A 20,273-nucleotide genomic window follows, 5' to 3' on the forward strand; every position below is an offset into this window, starting at 1 on the left:
AATAATATCTGATATATATACATATATATATATAATGGAAAACTATTAGATATATATGGATATTTAAAATAAATATATGTGTGTATGTGTGTGTGTGTGTGTGTGTATATATATATATATATATATATATATATATATATACATAATATTATGCAGCCATGAGAAAGAAGAACGTCCTGCCATTTACAACAATATGGGTGGAACTTGAGGGCATTATGCTAAGTGAAGTAAGCCAGATAGAGAAAGACATATATTATATGATATCACATGTGAAATCTAAAAAAGGCAAACTCATAGAATGATGCTTACCAAAGGCTGGGAGTAGAGTAAATAGGGAAATGTTGGTTAAAATGTGCAAACTTCTAACTATAACATAAGTGAATTCTGGGGACCTAATGCAGAGCATGCTGGCCATAGTTAATAATATGCTTCATATACTTAAAAGTTGCTAAGAGAATAGACCTTAAATGTTCTTGCCACACACAAAAAAAAGGTAATTATGTGACATGATGAATTATTAACACTATGATAGTAGTCATTTTGCAAAATATAAGTGTATCAAATCAACACCTTGTACACCTTAAACTTCCACAATGTTGTATGTCAATTATGTCTCAATAAAGCTGGCAAAAATTTAAATTAAAAAATATAACAGTAGATGAGCAAAACATGGATCTGTTATCAAAGGTCTTTAGTCTAAACAGAAAAAGAGAATGTAAATAGTGGCATGAAACCACATTTGCAGGTGCCATGAGAATAGTTAAGTGCAGGATTGTAGGGGGAATTTAAAGGAGAGGCAGCTCCATTCTACCAAGTCTATCAAGGACCTGGTAAATCATCAAGAGTTTCCCAAAATGGCCACATACTCTTGAATGATGAGTAGGTTAATATGAAGTTTGCAAAGTAGCAAGGACATTCTATGACAAGGAATCTGTATAAGCAAATTGGAAGTAAGACATATATTGACCCGTTTGCAGAAACTAATGAGTCATACAAGGAAGTGAAGATGATATAATAATTGACTCAAATTACTGTTGGAGTCTCCATGAATCATTATCCACCCTTTGATAAAGAACAATGATAGATGGGAGGTCATTTGTTGACATGGCATTCCTTGTCTCAAAATCTATCAGTGACCCAATATTTCTTTGGTAGCAAGTCTAAACGCTTTTTGCTCAATAGCAAGATATTTAATAATGACCCCATTGTATCTACCCTAATAAGAACACAGAATTTTTATCTGTTTACAAAGAGACTCCATTTTCTAATTGGTGTGATTTATCTATGCTAAGACATGCTTTCACACATCATCTTACATTTTCTCAAGCTCTTTCTCTGTCTTGAAGTACCCAGTCTACTCATCTCTCATTACTTGATTTCTGCTCTTTATGGCATAATTCATATTTCTACTCTACAAGGCCTTCCAAGTCTTCACTGATTTTCCCACCTTTCAAATTTCCTACCCATGAAATTTTTACTACACAAAATTAGCACTTCAATAGACACTGATTTTTTTTTTTTTCTAACAGACCTTATTTTTTAGAGCAATTTTAGGTTCACAGCAAAATTGAGTGTTAGGTACAGACATATCCCATATACTACCCAGCCACATACATGCACAGCCTCCTCCATTTTCAACATGCCCCAGCAGAGTGGTACATTTATTTAAAGTGATGAACCTACATTGACGCATTATTATCACCCAAAGTCCAGAGTTTACATTAGGGGTCATTCTTGGCGTTGTACATTCTGTGGGTTTGGACAAATGTATAATGACATGCATCTACCATGTTAGTATTATATAGAATAGTTTCACTACCCTAAAAATCTTCTGTGCTCTACTTATTCATCCCAATCTCTCCCTCTAACCCCTGGCAACCACTGGCCTTTTTATTAACTCTAACATTTTTTTCTTCTTTATTACTTCATTTGTATAATACATACCTCTCTAACTTGATGACAGTTTATGTCTTACCCTTGTTGACCTCTACTAAAATTAACAAATATGTATGTTACCTGTTTACATAGCAAATGTTAGCTGCCAGGTTTCCACAAGTATTCAGGCTTCACAAGATCATCTCGCCCCTAAAATTTACATAAAAGTGTTTGAACTCCCAATCCACAATTGATGGTGTTCTTTGGGTGTCCACATGTACCCTATGGCCTTTAGCTCCAATATCTAGCTTCAACTGAATTTCTAATCCTGTCTCTACCTCCAGTACGTATCGTCTGCTTTCCATAAAATGTCATGCTCAAACTAGATCTCACACTAATCTATTTACTCTCTAGCCAAATTTTAATAAAAACTCTGGATAAATGAGGAAGATATTACATTCATAATCTATCATCCAAAAATTAGATACTAGTAATACAAAATTTTCAAGTCACTGGTACTGTAGATTATCCCACTTGGAGTTCCATATTCCCACCATCTGGCTAATGCTCTCCTTTGTTCTCTCCACCCACAGGCCTTTGGAGATTGCATCTGGCAGCAGGACATTGCACATTATTATTCAGAGTACATCTTGATGGCATCACACCTTCCTCATCTTGCGGGCAGCCTAGCAACACATATGTCAAACAGGGGCCGTTATTTATGTTTATTTCAGTCAGCAGAACCCTCTGCTCCTTGCTAGCTCACCAAATCCTCCTAACATAAAAACTGCTTTTCTGCACCTTCAGTCAGGTCACTTTCTTAGGCAGGGCCTCTCCAGTTTATCCTGTGTGAGCACAAGGGAGGTAGTGTATGGATTTATGATCCTCCAGTCAAAAGAATAACGGAGAGATGGCTCTTCTAATTATACTTATTAATTGAATTAAAGGTGAGCTTTGCCCCTAAAGAAAGGTGAGATTCTAAAACTAATGATGAAGGTAGTTCCTTCTGTGTGGGCTGAATATTTCTCCCTTGAATTCTTCTTTTTACTGGAGCCTGTCGACTCCCACTGTTGCCAATAGGAATTTTTTGTCATCCAAAGGTAGGAATGTGGTCCCAGGAATTTAATTATTCCTACAATAAAATTCCTGTTTTATTGAATATAAATAGGTATGCCTAATTGTGTTAGCGACTTTATAGTACTTAAATACCAATAATTATTCAAACAGATTTATTGAAGTTTAATGGCAATGTAATAATAATGTCGGTATGTTTTATATGCAATAGTTGTTTCACCTCATTAAACAGGTTGGTAAATGATCCATTGCTGTTTAATTAACATGCAATGACTGTGTTATTAAATCTTAAACTGTAAATTAAAGCTTGATCTGAGACACTTACTTTTAAAGTGTAATTGAAAGCTTCTTTGGGCATGAACCTCCAGAGTCCCTTTTATTTTCCACGGCTCCTTCCTGACCTGCTCATATCCCACAATTTTACCTTTGGAACTGGAAAGTGGGATGCACTTAATTTGTGTGGCTGAATTTTTTTCTTAATGGAGAACGGCATGCCTTTCTAGTAGGTGAGTGAATTGTGAATGGAGAATAAACTGTATTTCAGATCCAATTTCTTACATATGGAAGATTGCTTTTTTAAAAAGTATATCTAGGAAAAGAAACAGCCTAAAGTCTTACAAATATTCACTCATACTTTCCTAGCAGGATATCTTGCAAGCTTGGCAGGTTTTACTCAGCTAATTCAGGACTAAACACCCACCTATTTGCTGATAGAAAGATCCATGGTGCATGCAGGACTCTTCAATCTTTGTTGAACCAGCTGACTATAAACATAGCAATTTGATGTGAAGTGGACAAGGGTAGTTTCTCTATTGTTAATAGGGAGAATCAAGTCCTATCAAGGTTTATAAATATTTCAGAAACCTACAGACAAAATTTTCTGGAGCATATGTTGGAGTTTGTGTGATAGTGGTCCAAAGAATAGTAATAAAATATTCTCCAGATGCTGTATAACATTTTACATCTTCTTTTGTGTTTTTTCATCTTGTAGAACACCAAACAGATCCCCAGTGTTAGAATTTATATTCTGTGCATCTGTTCTCCAAAGCTAACCTATGACAGCTTTCAATAATATTTTAACATTGCATAATACAAAACATCCTAAAATTGGGGAGAACAGCAATTTCAAATAATTTCCATCTCTTGGCTAGATAGTATATAGTTATTTTTCCATACTTCTTTGGATAATATTAATAGAGATAAAAAGGTGTGTAAATTTTCACTCTGAGTTTTTAAAACATTTTTTAAAGATCTTCATTAAAGCTTATTTGACATACCTGTATATAAAATTAGAGTCCTCTCTTCTGTATCCGTAGATTGAGAAAAATAAAACAATCAGATATTACAGAATAATAACTGCAATATTGCATACAGCAGCATAATAAAAACATGTTCTCCTGGAATCCTGTAAAACTAAAAGTTCTTCTTAAATTCTACCTTCATGCAAGTATTTGTGTATATATGTTCGAAATGCTTAATCCTGCAATCTGTCTGGAAAACTTTCTGCACAACCCCCTACCACCATCAGCACTCTATATCTCATCATATCTTTTAGGTGAACATCTCTTCTTTCAAAAACCAACTAAACTTACTTTTTGTAGCCTTTCTTGGCCACCTGTAAGGAATTAGCTTCTTCTTCTTTGGGACTCCTTGCTCTCAAGATACTAGAACAGTATGAAATACTTGTGTATTTTCAGGACCTCTCCCTAATTGACTGTAGGCAACTTGCAGGCCCAACCCATGCCCAAATCTTCTTGAATCATCAGCCCAAATAGAGTAGTAGGAGCTCAATATTTTTATTGAATAAATATTTACCTCCATGATATTATGTATAAACATCCACAGAGATTACCATGACTGCCTTCTGCCTTCTTAGTTAGATTCATCCTACAGCTCTGCCTATGTAAATGTGCATCATTTTCAAGCTTCCCTCCATCCTTTCTTTTATTAAAAGCTTCTTACAGGCAAAGGCTGCCATCCATCAGTTTACACTGGCATAATTCTGTCAAAGCCTCTGCTATGAAAAGTGTTTAACATCTGATCAGTCATAATTGGGCAGGACTTCCTCTAGTTGGGCTCTGAAGTCATTCCACTGGCGCCAAGCAGAGTCTTAGCTTTGCTGGAACCTAATACATTTTGTGAATTATAAATAGGTTGGAATTATGTATAAGACAACACATTATTGCATCAGAACAACATAAATAAAAGTGGTCTAATTTAACTATGAACCCTTCAAATAGTGTGATATTCAGTTACATATTTCTAAGAAAACACACCTTCCTGTATGCATTTCTCCAAGATGAATAAATTATTATTACAGTACTATATTAATTTGAATTTTCATTCTAATTTCAGCTTAAAATAAAACCTGAGATGGAATTTAAAAGAATATTTTATTATGTAAATGCATAATTAAATTCCATTGATATATTTATTTGTTTCTTTTCTGTCTCCACCAATAGAAGATAAACTCCAGGAGACTTGGAATTTTTCACTGCTGAAACCTGTCTGCCTAGAATAGTGGCTGCTCAGTAAATACATGCAGAAACCATGCAGATTCATTTTCTCTTTTTATAAATTCTACTTAGATACAAGATGTGTGTGACAGTCTGCATTTATATAGTATGTTTTCATTATTGCTTTTAGTCCTGTAATGGCTCTGTGCAGTATGTAATTCAGATTTCATTAATATAATTTTGCACATAAGGAAGCAGGTAAATATTAAGAGATCTGTCCAAATTAACAGGGCCAGATAGTAGCAGGGTTGTCAATAAAGCTAATGTGCTCTTGTTCTCAATTCAGGGTTATCTCTATTTTACCAAGATAAATAATTGCAAATTCACCTAAATTTGTGAAAATATTATTTGCTCATTTCTAATGTCCAAATACATAGTTTGGTAAAGAGAGCATAAACTTGAGAGCCATCTTAAGAAAATTCTTCTATTATCTCTCCTTTCTGATCTCTCTCTCTCTAAATATACATATATATATAATGTTATTTATATATTATATATATATATATGCAGTTAATTCACATATATAAACACCATATATACATTCATTTGGGTAAGTTCAGTAACACTTTATTTTTTTTATGACTATCTTTCCTTTGAAGGTATGTAAAGCACTTAGGAAAAGATGAAGCAATGATTATATACTCTCAAAGGGGTGTATTCTTATTTGCCAGTGATTGGAGAAAATTCCACTGGCCTTTCCAAGTGATTACTGTAACTCATGCTCAAAACACTAAGATCAGCCACTTGATATAAAGTTGAAAAGACCTGACGACTAAGTCTCCCGTTTGTAAAGAAGTCATTGATTAGCATGATAGCATGAGGAGTTTTGCTTACCTCTCCTGAGTAAAACTGGTAAAAATTATTTTTAAAAACAACAACAGCGGGCTTCCCTGGTGGCGCAGTGGTTGAGAGTCCGCCTGCTGATGCAGGGGACATGGGTTCGTGCCCCGGTCCGGGAAGATCCCACATGCCGCGGAGCGGCTGGGCCCGTGAGCCGTGGCCGCTAAGCCTGTGCGTCCGAAGCCTGTGCTCCGCAACGGGAGAGGCCACAACAGTGAGAGGCCCGCGTACCGCAAAAAACAACAACAACAACAACAATTAAATCCTCTGGAAATGATCCTAAAGGAAAGAACACATAAATAAAAGTCTATTCCTGAGAATTATTAAAATTTGGTAGCAAAAGCAAGAGTCAAATGGGATAACACATTCAAAATAATGAAGAAAAAAAAATCTACCAAGAATCCTGTATCTAGCAGAGTTGTCTTTCAAAAAGGAAGGCAAAGTTAAGATATACATGATAAAGCCTAGATCAACCACTAATTTTTTTTTCAAAATATATACTGAAAAAATATGTTAAATCGATCATAGACCTAAATGTAAAAATGCAAAACTATAAAACTCCTTAAAGATAACACATGAGAATTTATAGATGGCCTTCCTTGAGTCTGGCAATAAATTTTTAGATACAACACCAAAGAAAGGCACGATCCCAGAAGAAAAAAAAATCGGTAAGCTGTACTTTTTAGAATCAAAGACTTCTGCTCTGTGACAGAAGCAGACTGTGACAGACTGGGAGAAAATATTTGCAAATGATATATCTCATAAAGGACCGTTATCCAAAATATATAAAGAATGCTTAAAACTCAACAGTAGGAGAACTAACAACCTGATTAAAAAATGAGCCAAAGTCCTGAACAGGCATCTCACCAAAGAAGACACCATAGAAGCATATAAAAATGTTCAAGATTATATCTCTTTAGGGAATTGCAAATTAAAACAATGAAATATTACTGCACACCTATCAGAATGTGTGAAACCCAAAGCAATGGCAATACCAAAGTCTTGTGAGGATGTGAAGCAATAGGGACTCAGCTTTTTTGGTATGGCCACTTTGGAAGACAGTCGGCAGTTCTTACAAACCCTAACATGCTCTTGCCATACAATTCAGCATTTGTGCTCCTTGATATTTACACAAATGAACTGAAAACATGACCACACAAAAACCTGCACATGAAATTTTATAGCACTTTTATTCATAATTGCCAAAACCTGGAAGTAACTAAGATATCCCTCAGTAGGTGAGTGGATAAATAAACTGTGGTACATCTAGACAATGGAATATTATTCAAAGCCCAAAAGAAGTAAGCTATCAAGCCACAAAAAGACATGGAAGAAACTTAAATGAATATTGCTATGTGAAAGAAGCTAATCCAAAAAGGCTAAATACTGTATGACATTGTGGATAAGGCAAAACAATGGAGACAGTAAAACGATCAGTGGTTGCCAGGGGTTAGGACAGAGGGAGGGATAAATTGACAGAGAACAGATTACCTTTAGGGCAGTGAAACTATTCTGAAGATTACAAAAATGGATACATGTTATTATTCATTTGTCCAAACCCATAGAATGTATACCACCAAGAGAGGACCCTGAGTTAAAATACGAACCTTGGAAGATTATGATGTGTCAATGTGGGTTCATAAATTGTACTAAATGTTGATAATGGGGGAGGCTGTGCATGTTTGGGGGCAGGGGTTATATACCTTTACACCTTCTTCTCAGTTTTGTTGTGAAACTAAAACTGCTGTTAAAAGTAAAGTCTATTAAAAATCATTAAAGAAATTAAAATACTAAAAAGAGAGAAAAGCATTATACAATTAAATAGAAAATTCCTTCCGCAAAATACTTATAAAACACTGAGTGCCAAATACTTGTGCAACATTCTGCTTTCTGTTTTAGGGAATAAAGTTGAAGCACATGTGAGTTTTGTTGGCAAGATGCTCACATTCTCTTTGGCAAGATGAACATACACACATACAACAATTTTTCAAGTCCATGTAATGGAGGTTAGAGAACATATGCAAACTGAAATTAAGTATTCCATACAGGGAGAAAGCTTGAACATACAAAACCGAGAGGGGAAGATGGGAATATCCAATCACCTGTGCTGGTGGGGGAGTTGATGAACAGGCTAATCCCAGATGGGAAGGGAGATACATCTTTCTCAGAGATAAGAAGAGGATGGATAAATATTCATTTGGAGTAAACAGAGGTTGAAGAAATATAAATCAGATACATTTAAATAATTTATTTCATCAAAATATGAAGTGAAATATTTGGCAAAGGATCAGAGTGATCTGGATATAGTTTACGTCTTGAGATGAGAAAAGTTTCAAAGAACGTAGAGGAAATAATTTGACAGCTATTCAGTTAGAGATGATTTGAAGATACAGGGCTATCATGTAGAGTTGAGTAGATGGTGGCCGCCAAATGATGCTCAGATGAGGGTACAAAGTGGAGGCTGAGGACTGCTGATTCAGGCTGTGTCCGCTCCAAGGAGCACCTTTCTCTAATTCACACAGAAGGGCCACACAGGTGAGTACTGGCTCTGCAAAAAATCTGAAACAAAATTGATGTTTGGGTTTTACTAAAGACCTATACTCTTAAGTGAACCTACAGTAGTTGACTTAAGAGAAATAAGTGCCTTTGTGTTAAAAAGTGAGCCAAGGGCTTCCCGGGTGGTGCAGTGGTTGAGAGTCCGCCTGCTGATGCAGGGGACGCGGGTTCGTGCCTCGGTCCGGGAAGATCCCACATGCCGCGGAGCAGCTGGGCCCGTGAGCCATGGCCGCTGAGCCTGTGCGTCCGGAGCCTGTGCTCCACAACGGGAGAGGCCACAACAGTGAGAGGCCCGCGTACCGCAAAAAACAAACAAACAAACAAACAAACAAAAAGTGAGCCAAAATTTAAAGAGGGTATCACTTAAGTTCCATTAATCTAGAGCACAATAACGCATTCCAGAGGCATGATATCTAAATTCTGTAGTGGAAGAAGTAGTCACTTTTAAAAAGCAGGATTTCCTTCCATCTTAGTTATGTTGGCAACATTCCCAAAGCTATTGAGCAGTCTAAATAATTTGCCAATATATTTACAGTGTGGATTTAATTGGATAAAATTTCACTGTAGCCAAATGGTTTTTCTGAATCAGTTTAGTTTGGACTTCCTATCTTGAATACATAGCTAGTGCTTTCTTGAAATTCTTAATGACTTGTCGAGTAGGCAAATTCTAAATAAAAGACATTCTTCCAGATGGTCAGGTATTTTAGGTTAATTGACGCTTTCATGGAGAAATTCAGGAAAAAATTAACTTTTTGTTGAAAAGTTAAAGGCAGTATTGTATTTAGACTGGCATAATTTCAATATTGAGGGCAACTCTTTTAGCCATCTAGCTTATAATATCTCTGTGTCAGAAAGGAACACAATGAATCTTACCCCAGTTCATTAGGGATATAGAGAGATTATGCAAAAATGAGGGATGAAAAAGAACATCTTGCCTTTCTTATGTCTCTCTTTGTTACTATTAAATATCGAACTATGTATTATTTCACTCCCGAATTTTAGCATTCCCAGACTAATAAAACTTAAATAGTTTAAAATGATTATAGCCTCAAAGGCATTTATGTAGGCTGTATAAATCATGCCTTCCTGCCTTTGCCTGGCCTGCCTCAGTGGGTGCTACAGGGGATAAATCAAATAAAATAGATAATGCAGAAGAGCACAGAGTACCAAACAACCCCATTAAATTGATTTTCAACTGGTGCTGATCAACTGAAATGAATGTGGTTTTTAGTTTGGAATAATTTCTTGCATATTAAGACAATTTATTTGATTCAATTGTTGTTTTTTTCTGTCCCATGACTGCCACCCAGAATATATATACTTATCACTTCTATTTGTTGATGAACAAACGGCCTTGGGCTGTGCATGTAACCTACATATTACCAGTTATACTTTCTGGGCTGTCAGGTGTACAGAAGCAGGGGACTATGTCTATTTAAATAAGTCCCCAAGATAAATGTTCCAGTATTCTTATTTTTACAAATAAATGTTTCTTGTGGTTTTATCGACTTTGAATTCTCTAATTCTCACAACCATTCTAGAAACATAATTCCTTTTTATTTAGCTACACTGGCTTCAGAATTTCTTTTACAATAGCTCAGTAAAGATGCATTTTACTTTATTTTTTCCAATTTTTATAACCATCTCTAAGTCTTTCCATAATTATAGGCAGAAATAAATTTTGTACCCTTAACTACTAAATTAATTGGTTATCTTCCCATAAAGTTAATGACACTTCAACTCTGTGGCTTTTTTTTTTCACCAAAAATGACAATAATCTCTTATATCACAAAGTATTTAAAAAACAATGAAGTTACAAAGAAAATATTAAATGCTGCATACTGTTCCATTCTCCCTTCCATTGTCCCAAATCACTCTTCTGGCTGCAAATCTGTCATGCACAGCATGATAACTGCTAAAAATGAGTTCAACCCAGCATCTTGTCAGATGTAACCCATGTTTTGTGTTCTCTGATCTTCTAAAAAGAACAAAAATACCTGGAGCACGGGAAGGTACTTAGATGGCTTCTAAGGAAGCTGTCATTTTCACTGTAGCTTTGTTCTTTACTGCAGAGAGAGGCTGATACAAAAAAATTGCTGGAAGAAAAGAGAAAAATAAAATAACATCACTAGCATGTTGATGAATGTCAAGTAGAGGAAGATTCTGGACCACAAAGCAAACATGACAATGGGTGCAGACACAAAATGGGAACAGAATATTTGAATATCTTAGTGAATATTCAGAGTTAAGAGTATGGAGGTAGGATAACTTACAGAAAAATTTCATTAGTGAGAATTATACTTAATGATGTTTAGCACTCTGTTTCTTAAATTTCCAAATATTTGCCTAGCAGATCCTCTCTGGTGTATAGGGATCATGAAAACAAAGGCAAAATATATATGTAATGTATGTGTATATGTGCATAAATGATGATCATTCATTATTTGGGGGAAAAAAGATGTTTAAAATGTTGAATAACATATAGGAATCCTTTGTACAAAACACTTGAACACATATATACAAATATATGTATAAGTAAGCTCATGGCAACATCACTAGTGTTAGGAAAAAAGAAAGTAATTGAGAGAAAGAGAAGAATTACACAATCTCTATAAATGGAAAACTGTGCAGCCATTAAAACAATTGAATTAGATTCTGACTTAGAAAAACATCTACTGCATATTGTTAAATAAAATAGCAAGCTATGGAAGGAAATGAAGAATCTGATTCCAGTCTATTTAGAAGACCAACACAAAATCATAGATAAGCATGTAAGATACATATTTCTATGCACAGAAAAATTCTCAAAGAATAATAAACAGAACAATTAAGGGAAAAGAAGGCAGAGAAAGGCTTATAACTTTTACTATGTACACTTATGTATTGTTTGAATTTGTAAAAGCTAGCATGTTTTTCTTGTTTAACTAAAATAAAAAGATTAAAAGAAAAATGTACACTGTTCTCAGAGTAAATGCATTTTTGCATAGTTCAGAAAGGGAGGAAAAGGGTCAGACTTCCAAATAGTCCCTTCCACTCATATTTCAGTACCTCTGGCTGTTTTTAAAAGGTAATAAATATATGTAGTTGATGGCTACAGAATGACTTATTTATCCTTTTCCCTTCACTTTGAAGTCAAGAAATATTTGTGTTCCCCTCTCCACATGCCTCCTTTCTACACCCCCTGTCTTCCACGTGGCCCCTTATTAAAACATCTTGGAACTGGCATAATAAAACCCCAACTGTTGTCTCTTCACTTTCAACTCCATGATTAAAAGGGGAATAAAATTATAGTACAGGGAGGGGGGCATCCAAGGTATGTGTGTGGAGCACTCAGTTCAGATGTGGCACAGAGAGTTCTAGCAAAGCATGGCTCTGAAGCAGGCTGAAGAAACAAATGTTAAGTGAGTTGAATAAAAGGAGATAAGGGAAATTTATTTATTTAATCTCTAATGAAGAAGCAGCAACATGCTAAGAGAGAAAGGGAAGTTTTGAGTATAACTGTAGACAATTAGTTTCTGGACACATTCAGAAGCTCATAAATATTTGATCCCTCTTTTTGCCCCCAAATTTCCTAGATCACAAATCATGCAGCCACATCAGTGTACAAGAAGCAGGACACTAATGGATGCTACTTGTCAGCTAGATGAACAGAAAAGGGACGTTTAGGCAAAGTTTTTTTTTTTTTTCATTAAAAAAAAATGTGTTATGTGAAAGGGAATCCATGGTAGAGTGATCAAACTTTTAAACACACATTGGTTTGACTTATGTGTCACAGCAGCTCTTGCCTCTGTAATAAATGTACATAGAGTTCCAAAAGCATCCACATGGCACTTTCAAATGTGTTCTGCAATTTTTTCAATGTGCTAGGCAGGTGCTGGTAAAGGAAAACTTAATTACCCATGTGTTTGGCATACCTTTACACCTCACAGTCATGTGATTACAGGAAACAAATGAGTACTTCCCTTACTATTTTCAGAAAGACTACATTGAGCCATTGGATACAGAACAACATTAAAATGCACGTAGCAATAGCACAGATTTAGCTACATTGTGGTTCAAATTATGTGTCAGGTGCCTTAATGCCTATTTTGGCAAATATTTGTTCACTTCCTTCTATCTTCATGACCAATACTTCAATTTGGGAAATGTTATTACTTAAAATGTTGAAATAGCCATCTGGTTCATTTCCCCATGTCCAGTTCCTCCTTGATCCAATACATCTCATGTCTACCACTGCCAGATTAATCTTCCTTATGCCTAGTTTCGATAGCGTTCTGAAGTGTACCATGCCTTGTTCATGCCTGATGAATTAAGGATAAACCCCAGTCTACCACTGGAAGCTTTTCATCACAAGGATTCAGCTTACCCTACCCGTTTTTGTTGTTTCTCAACATACCTTCCACTTGAAATCCAGACAGCCTATCCCCACACTTGCCTTTTGAAGTTCGACTCACTCTTCAATTGTGTTCAACTAGCAAAAAGCCCAAGATTTCATAGTGGAGTAAGATACTGAACTGAGTTTAAAGTTTCCATGTTCCGATATCTGAAATGGGAATCTACATTGCAGAGCAGTTGGAGAAGAGCACCAGGAACATAATAGTTGACTGTCTAGTTTTTCTACCAATGACCATTACATGTAAGATTCTACCCTGGTATTTTAATTTTTCATTTTCTTACTATCCTGTTCTTTCCAGGTCTCCCACTTGCTCCCCAACATAGATTAAATGCTTTTTATGGATAAGGAAATAGGAGCAACTTCTCTTTATTTAGTGTGTCTGCTTTAGTTAAACATTGACAGAGTCTGGATCTGAAACAGATCATCCAGACTTCAATCTCATCTCCTCTCTGACGCTTATGAATCCTACTTGAGATCTCTGCCTTCAATTTCCTCAGCAAAAAATAGAGTATCAGACTTCACGTGCAGGGCTCTTAGATAACTCAACAGAGATAATATATGTAAAATGCCTGGGACAATACAGGTGGTTGACAGATATTTGTTGAAACTAATGAATTGGCAGGTAAAGATTGACATATATACACTACCATACGTAAAATAGATAGCTAGTGGGAACATATTATAAAGCGCAGGAAGCTCAGCTAGGTGCTCTGTGATGACCTAGATGGGTGGGAGGGAGGTCCAAGAGGGAGGGTATATAGGTATACATATAGCTGATTCACTTCATTGTACAGCAGAAACAAACACAACATTGTAAACCAATTATACTCCAATTAAAAAAAAGAAAAGATAATACCTGTCTTACTCATTGTATCATCACTCTGGATTTGGTGTGATTTGCAATCAGTGCTGACTTGTAATAGACAAAATGAGTGCCATTTAATGGAAAAGTAACTAAAGTGACACCTGAAGTGCCCTCACTTTTTAGAGACCCTTCTGGCGTTGTTGCCAATGTTTCTGTAGGAAAAACCCTTAAATCTTGTTTCTTAATTTCCTCATCAATTAACCAAGGGGGTTGGTTATATTAAGTTATCTCTAGTATCTCATATAGTGTTAATATTCTACAGTCATATTCTTAAAAAATGTCTACCCTACCTAACTCCAGAAAGAAGGATCCATTCCAAGTTCCTTGGTCATTTCAATTTGTATCAGTCAAAATATACCAAGTTATGCTATGGAAATTAACAACCCCAAATTATAGTGGTCTATAAGAACAAAAGTTTATTTCCATCACAAATGTACCCAATAAGAGTCTGCAGTATTAGTTACTGTGGTGTTTGGGAGGATAGAGGTGGGGTAGGGAGAGCGGTGGTGGGTGCTCTTCAGTGTAATTGTCCGCACTCTAGGAGTGAGAGGGAATACTGCCAGCTGACGTGGAGGAGTAAAAGAGACTGACCAAGCAGAACATGGCTCTCAGAGCACATCCCAGAAACGACACGTTCCTTACTTCCTCTCACATTTCATTGGTAAAGCAAGTTTTGCGGCCAAGCCTGTTCTCAATGGGGATCCTCCCTAACAATAATTGATAGTACAATTTACTGAATATTTTGATGGCACTCAGTCTTCTATTTCTATTTTCAATCTTACTTTCCAGCTCTACTGTTGTTTTTTCCATTGGCAAATAAATACTTCCATTTCAAAGTTATATTTGTACCTCCACCATTCATTATGTCAGAATCAGAATTTGAAATCTCCTTGTAAAGCCAGCTGGTTTCAACTTCCATGTATTCAATAATTTCAGAATGATCTTAAACAACTTCATCATTTCTCATGTAATCACCCTATTGATTATGTAAGCTCTATTGATTAGGGCATTGACATTTTTCTCACATTTGCACCCTCATATTTATTTTCCCCCATTTCTTTATTTCAGGCCTCCTATCTAGTCTTCTATAATGTAGTATGTAAATATAATATCGTAGCTACTCTGCTATAGTAATAGTATACAATGCTGTCAGTTGGAATGTTTTAACTGTGCCCTTCCTTCCTTTGCTCAGAGCATTTAGTGCCTCCCCATCACCTAAAAAATAACATGATCCTAACTCCTTAATCTGGCATTTAACACTTTCCTTGGGATACTAGTCCTAAGCTATGTTCTATTATTTCCGGGTATTCATACTCTGTACTATCCTAGTTAGAGAATTCCTCATTCTCTGAACACAAATCACAATTTGTATTTTTCATATTCTTGTTTTTCACTCTTTCATTCATGAGTCATTTATATAATTTTTATATCTTTCAGAGAGAGTTCTTTACATAGTATGTTCTCAACACATGTTTAAGAAGGAGAAGGAAAGGAAAAGTATATCATTTTTATGTGAGCATTACCAATTGCCTGGCACTTTCCAAAATACTTTCAAATCATTACCTCATTTATTTCTTACTTCAGTTTTATGGGGTGACTACAATTATCCTCATTTTATGCATGAAGAAAAATGTGGCTTAAAAAGATTAACAGGAAGGACCAGAATCCAAACATATATCTGTTGATTCAAAACAGTCTGTATCTTTCTATTTAATATTTGGAACGTTTTTGGATGCATATTAATTTAGTGGATGTTTAACTTCATGTGTCCAGAACTCTTTCTTGGATCTGGGAATTCTCTAGGTATAGAGCATACTGATTCTATCAGGTTGGGCTGATTTCCCTTAAATAAAAATAGTCCGGGGGACAAATAGGTTATTGGTTCTCAAACTCCTTGTTTACCCTGGATCTAGTTAAGACTGTAAATACAATGTTTCCCAATTTATGTCATAATGTTCAGTATCAAACACGATGACAATCTCTCAAAAAGATAGCATTTTGAAATCTGCTTCTACCATTCCACATTTGTAACAATCCCCAAGAACGAAGGATTATTCCAACTAAATGTATACATAAAATATAATCAAGTGAAAATTCCTTATATTGCCTAATAATTGAAACAATATATAGAAATAGATTATAATGAGATACATTGCTACATACCAATTAAAAAAAAAAAACTAAGGGATTCTCTCTCTCTCTTTCTTTCCTTAAACAATTTATTATATTTATTAGTTGCATTTCAAAATATTCAAAGAATAATTAAAATTCACCAGTGACCCATCATTTTCTGTCTCTCAGCTGCTACAGATAAATTTCTGCTGAAAGAAAGCCAGGGTCATATAAGTTATCATGGAATTTTTTTTTCCTGTTTTGATTATTCTGGGAAAGAAGATTAGTGTGAGAGAAGCATAAAGCCAACCTGTTCAAATTAATCCAGAAATATACAAAATGCCAAACATAAAAGGTCAAGAAATTTCTATTTCCAGGATAAATATGGCTGGTTAATTCATAAATGAGGATGTTAAACATTTCTACTTGCTTTGTGTATTTAACAATGAGGGCCCATTCAGTTGCATTTTTTAAATCTTATCAAGGTCATTTTATCATTGCTAATCAATAATCCCAAATATATAGACCTCTATCCAAAGATAATAAAAAAAATTATTTTGAGAATAATTCTCAAATAACTATTTGATAATTCTTTACCTATGACTGAGATATTATTCAGGCATCAGTCACTTCTTGGGTTGTGTTGGGGATGAAAATATTTTCCTCTACCCGTATAGGTTTTCTGGCTCATCTAAGAATTAAATTGACATCAGACATTAACAGGAGAAAGCCAAACAAAATTTAATAACATGCATACATGGGAGAGACCCAGGAAAACTGAGTAACTCCACAAAATGGCTGAAACTCTCACCTTAAATATTATTTTCAGCTAAAGACAAAAGAGGATGTTAAGGGTAGGGATTTGGGACCTCAAAGGGGAGGAAGGCAATTGACCTGGAGATGGAAAAGCAAATGTTTGGTAAACAAGTGTTTGCTGGGACAGCGAGGAATTTTAACAAATAGACTTGGTAGGTTCCCTCATGTCTATATACCTTGTTCATACTATAGTTATCAATGGTGATTGCTCCCTTCCTGGAACAAGTTTTCTACATACATTCTTTAGGCAGTTAAGGGGACAATCAAAGTTTCTTCCTGAGACTTTTGGGCCTTGATTGTTTTCAGTTCGAAATAATCCTCATGCCTAAGAGACATTTGGGGGCAGCAAATTTGCTCCCCTACAATTGTGATGACTAAGATTTAGAGTTTCTTCTTAGTCCAAGTCAAGGAAACAAACTTATGAGCTTACGGAGGAAAATTAAGTCTTAGTACCTACCTGAAATTTACAAAGGGTAGATCCACATTAATGTAATTTGCAATAATAGTTAAACAGAATAAAAGACACATGTTTTAATTGGAATTCCCCATTAATAAAATGGCCTGTGCACTGCAGTCCCTAACTGACACAGACTCTTTTATGTATTCAATATCTAAAAGGCTTACAGCAGAAAGAACAGGTGGTAACAGGAATTATTTTAACAGCAGTAGAAAGAAACGAAGGAAAAATCAGACCTGTCTAAAGTGTGAACTATTAGTACAAAATTAGGCCTTTCTTAGTTTTATTACTGTAATATTTCTTCTTAAAGTTTCACTACCCCTCAGGAACCTTTAGAGTGCTGTTAACTTTTAAAGGCTACACATACAAGGGCACCACATATTTTCTTAACTCCCTATCTCTACCGCATCAGCTAATAATCATGCCACAGGAAGGATACTTTCTTTGGCCTTGGATTTGAAAGAAATGTCTTGGTAGGGAACAAAGGGGAAATGTTCTTTTTTGAGTTTTGATTACTTGAAGTAAGTTTTATTTTCTAAGTTAACAAAAATGGATATAAAAGTACATTAGATTGTCTATGACAAAATGATCAGTGACACAGTTTCCTAGAGTGAATTCAAAGTATATGTAAACAGTAAAATTTCCCTTATTAAGCAGTTCTCCAAGTACCTTAGAGTTATTCTCTTAAGTATGTAATGAGTATATTTATTACTGGAAATCAGAGACAGAAAAGAAAAAAAAAAGAGAGAGAGAGAGAATCGCACAATGCAGAATTGTGATTTGGATATCAAAATTCCTCTGGCTCTGTTCAAGAATCAAAATGAAATTGTAAAGGTGACATTGAAAGATATCATTTTTTACCTTCCTTTTATTAGCTACCTGTGAGACATTCCAGACAAGTCAGGAAAAACCTTTATGGGCCAACTTGTCAATAGATGTAAGAAAGCCATTTTAATGTCAGTCACCTTGGCAAGAGGAGTCTGGAATCAGAAAATTTACTGAAGATTGTAATTGTAAAGTAATTTCCAGTGTGTGCTTCCCAGGACTTTCACCAGCATTAAAATAATTTACTTTCTTAATGAAGAGAAAGCTACAATATAAGAGAGGGATACAGACGGAGACAGAGTAGAAGAGAGAAGGGACAAAAAGAAACCACAGAGAGGCAAAGAAATGTGTGTAAAATATATGTGGGCTCCACACCTGTGTAAATACGTGAGTTCTATGAAGTCAAAATTCTCTACAGCCTTGACCCAAAGCAAAAGAAAATTACTTTAGCAACTATCACCCAAGTGCACAAGGAATCCTCTTATAAATAGATCCTTTGTGAATTGTATTAATCACCATGTAGGAAAGCTTTCAGTCTGAAAGGTAAATTTCAAGGTGTTGAAGCAACTTCAGTATGAAGGGTGTTGCTTTTGGAGGAAAGCTGTCAGTTCTTTCATGGGTGCTGTCAAGTACAAGTTGTCAATATGAATAAGAGACTATAGGGACGCTTATAAGAGGGAGTGTGAGGGTAAATGTTTGACGAGGGAACCGGGAGTTAAATTGCTGTGAGCCTTTTCTATTTTTTTAATTAGAAATTCCATCTAGTAGTTTCTAGCCCACAGGGATTCTGAGGCCGAATCTAGAGGAAGGTGTTTACAGAGCGACTGAAATCTGTAGGGTCAGGACCACAGCAACATCAATAATTAAAAACCAGTTCGACTTAAAATTAGCGTCATTCATCGTGTTTTAAAAGTTAACATCTTCTGAGAATTGCTCACCCTCAAGGTTTTTCTCTACCCTCCTACTTTGCTAGTTAGAGAGCGGTTAAACATGTAACTGAAAAAAGCCAAGCTGTGTTGGAAACGCAAATGGCGGTGCTTGTTAATGGGGAATAAGGTGCTTGGCCTGCGTGTGTGGAATGTGCTAGTCAGACCAGCTCACGCTACCCATAGGAAGCCAGCGGAGCCATCTTAGTTCATAACTTTCACACCACTCTGTGTTTTTCTTTGGGTTCCTTTAATTCAAAGCCTGTGATCCTTGGAAATGGTTTTGTTTTCCCATGGTCTTAGTCGGGCTTCCTAGAGAGCACTGCTTGGCAACAGCTCTCTTTCCCAGCTTCACGTGAACTCTTAACCACAGACCTCTTGTCACGACTCCAGCTCTGGGGTAGGATTAGGATATTCATCCAAGAGATCTGGTCTTTCTCAGTCTCACACCCTCTGATTTTGAAAAGAGACAAATTTGTTCAAGAGTTTTAGAGAAGATAAGACCCTCTTTATTCTCCTGTTGACCCTTAGGCACAGACCCTGGGGATAGCAAGGTAACTTTCTAAATACTCAAATCTTCATGGTTGCATTGGTCGAGATAACAACTGTCTTTGTTCATTCAGGCTGCTGTAACAAAATTCCACACATTGGATAGCTTAAATACAACATAAATTTATTTCTCACAGTTCTGCAGGCTTCAGGTCTGAGATCAGGGTGCCAGTGTGGTCGGGTGGAGGCTGTCTTCTAGGTCATAGACTTCTAGTCCTATCCACACATGGTAGAAGAGGAAGGGAGTTCTCTGGGTTCTCTCTTATAAAAACAATAATCCCATTCACGAGGGTTCCACCCTCATGACTTAAGCACTTCCCAAGGGCCCCACATCCTAATAACATCACCTTTGGGGGTTAGGATTCAACATACAAATTTTGCAGGGACACATTCAAGACCATGACAACAACATTCCAAATTCAAAGTCGTGTATCTGATATGGGAACTCAAAAAGTAAAGAGTCACC

This window comes from Pseudorca crassidens, chromosome 1 (assembly GCF_039906515.1).
Source record: "Pseudorca crassidens isolate mPseCra1 chromosome 1, mPseCra1.hap1, whole genome shotgun sequence".
NCBI lineage: Eukaryota > Metazoa > Chordata > Mammalia > Artiodactyla > Delphinidae > Pseudorca > Pseudorca crassidens.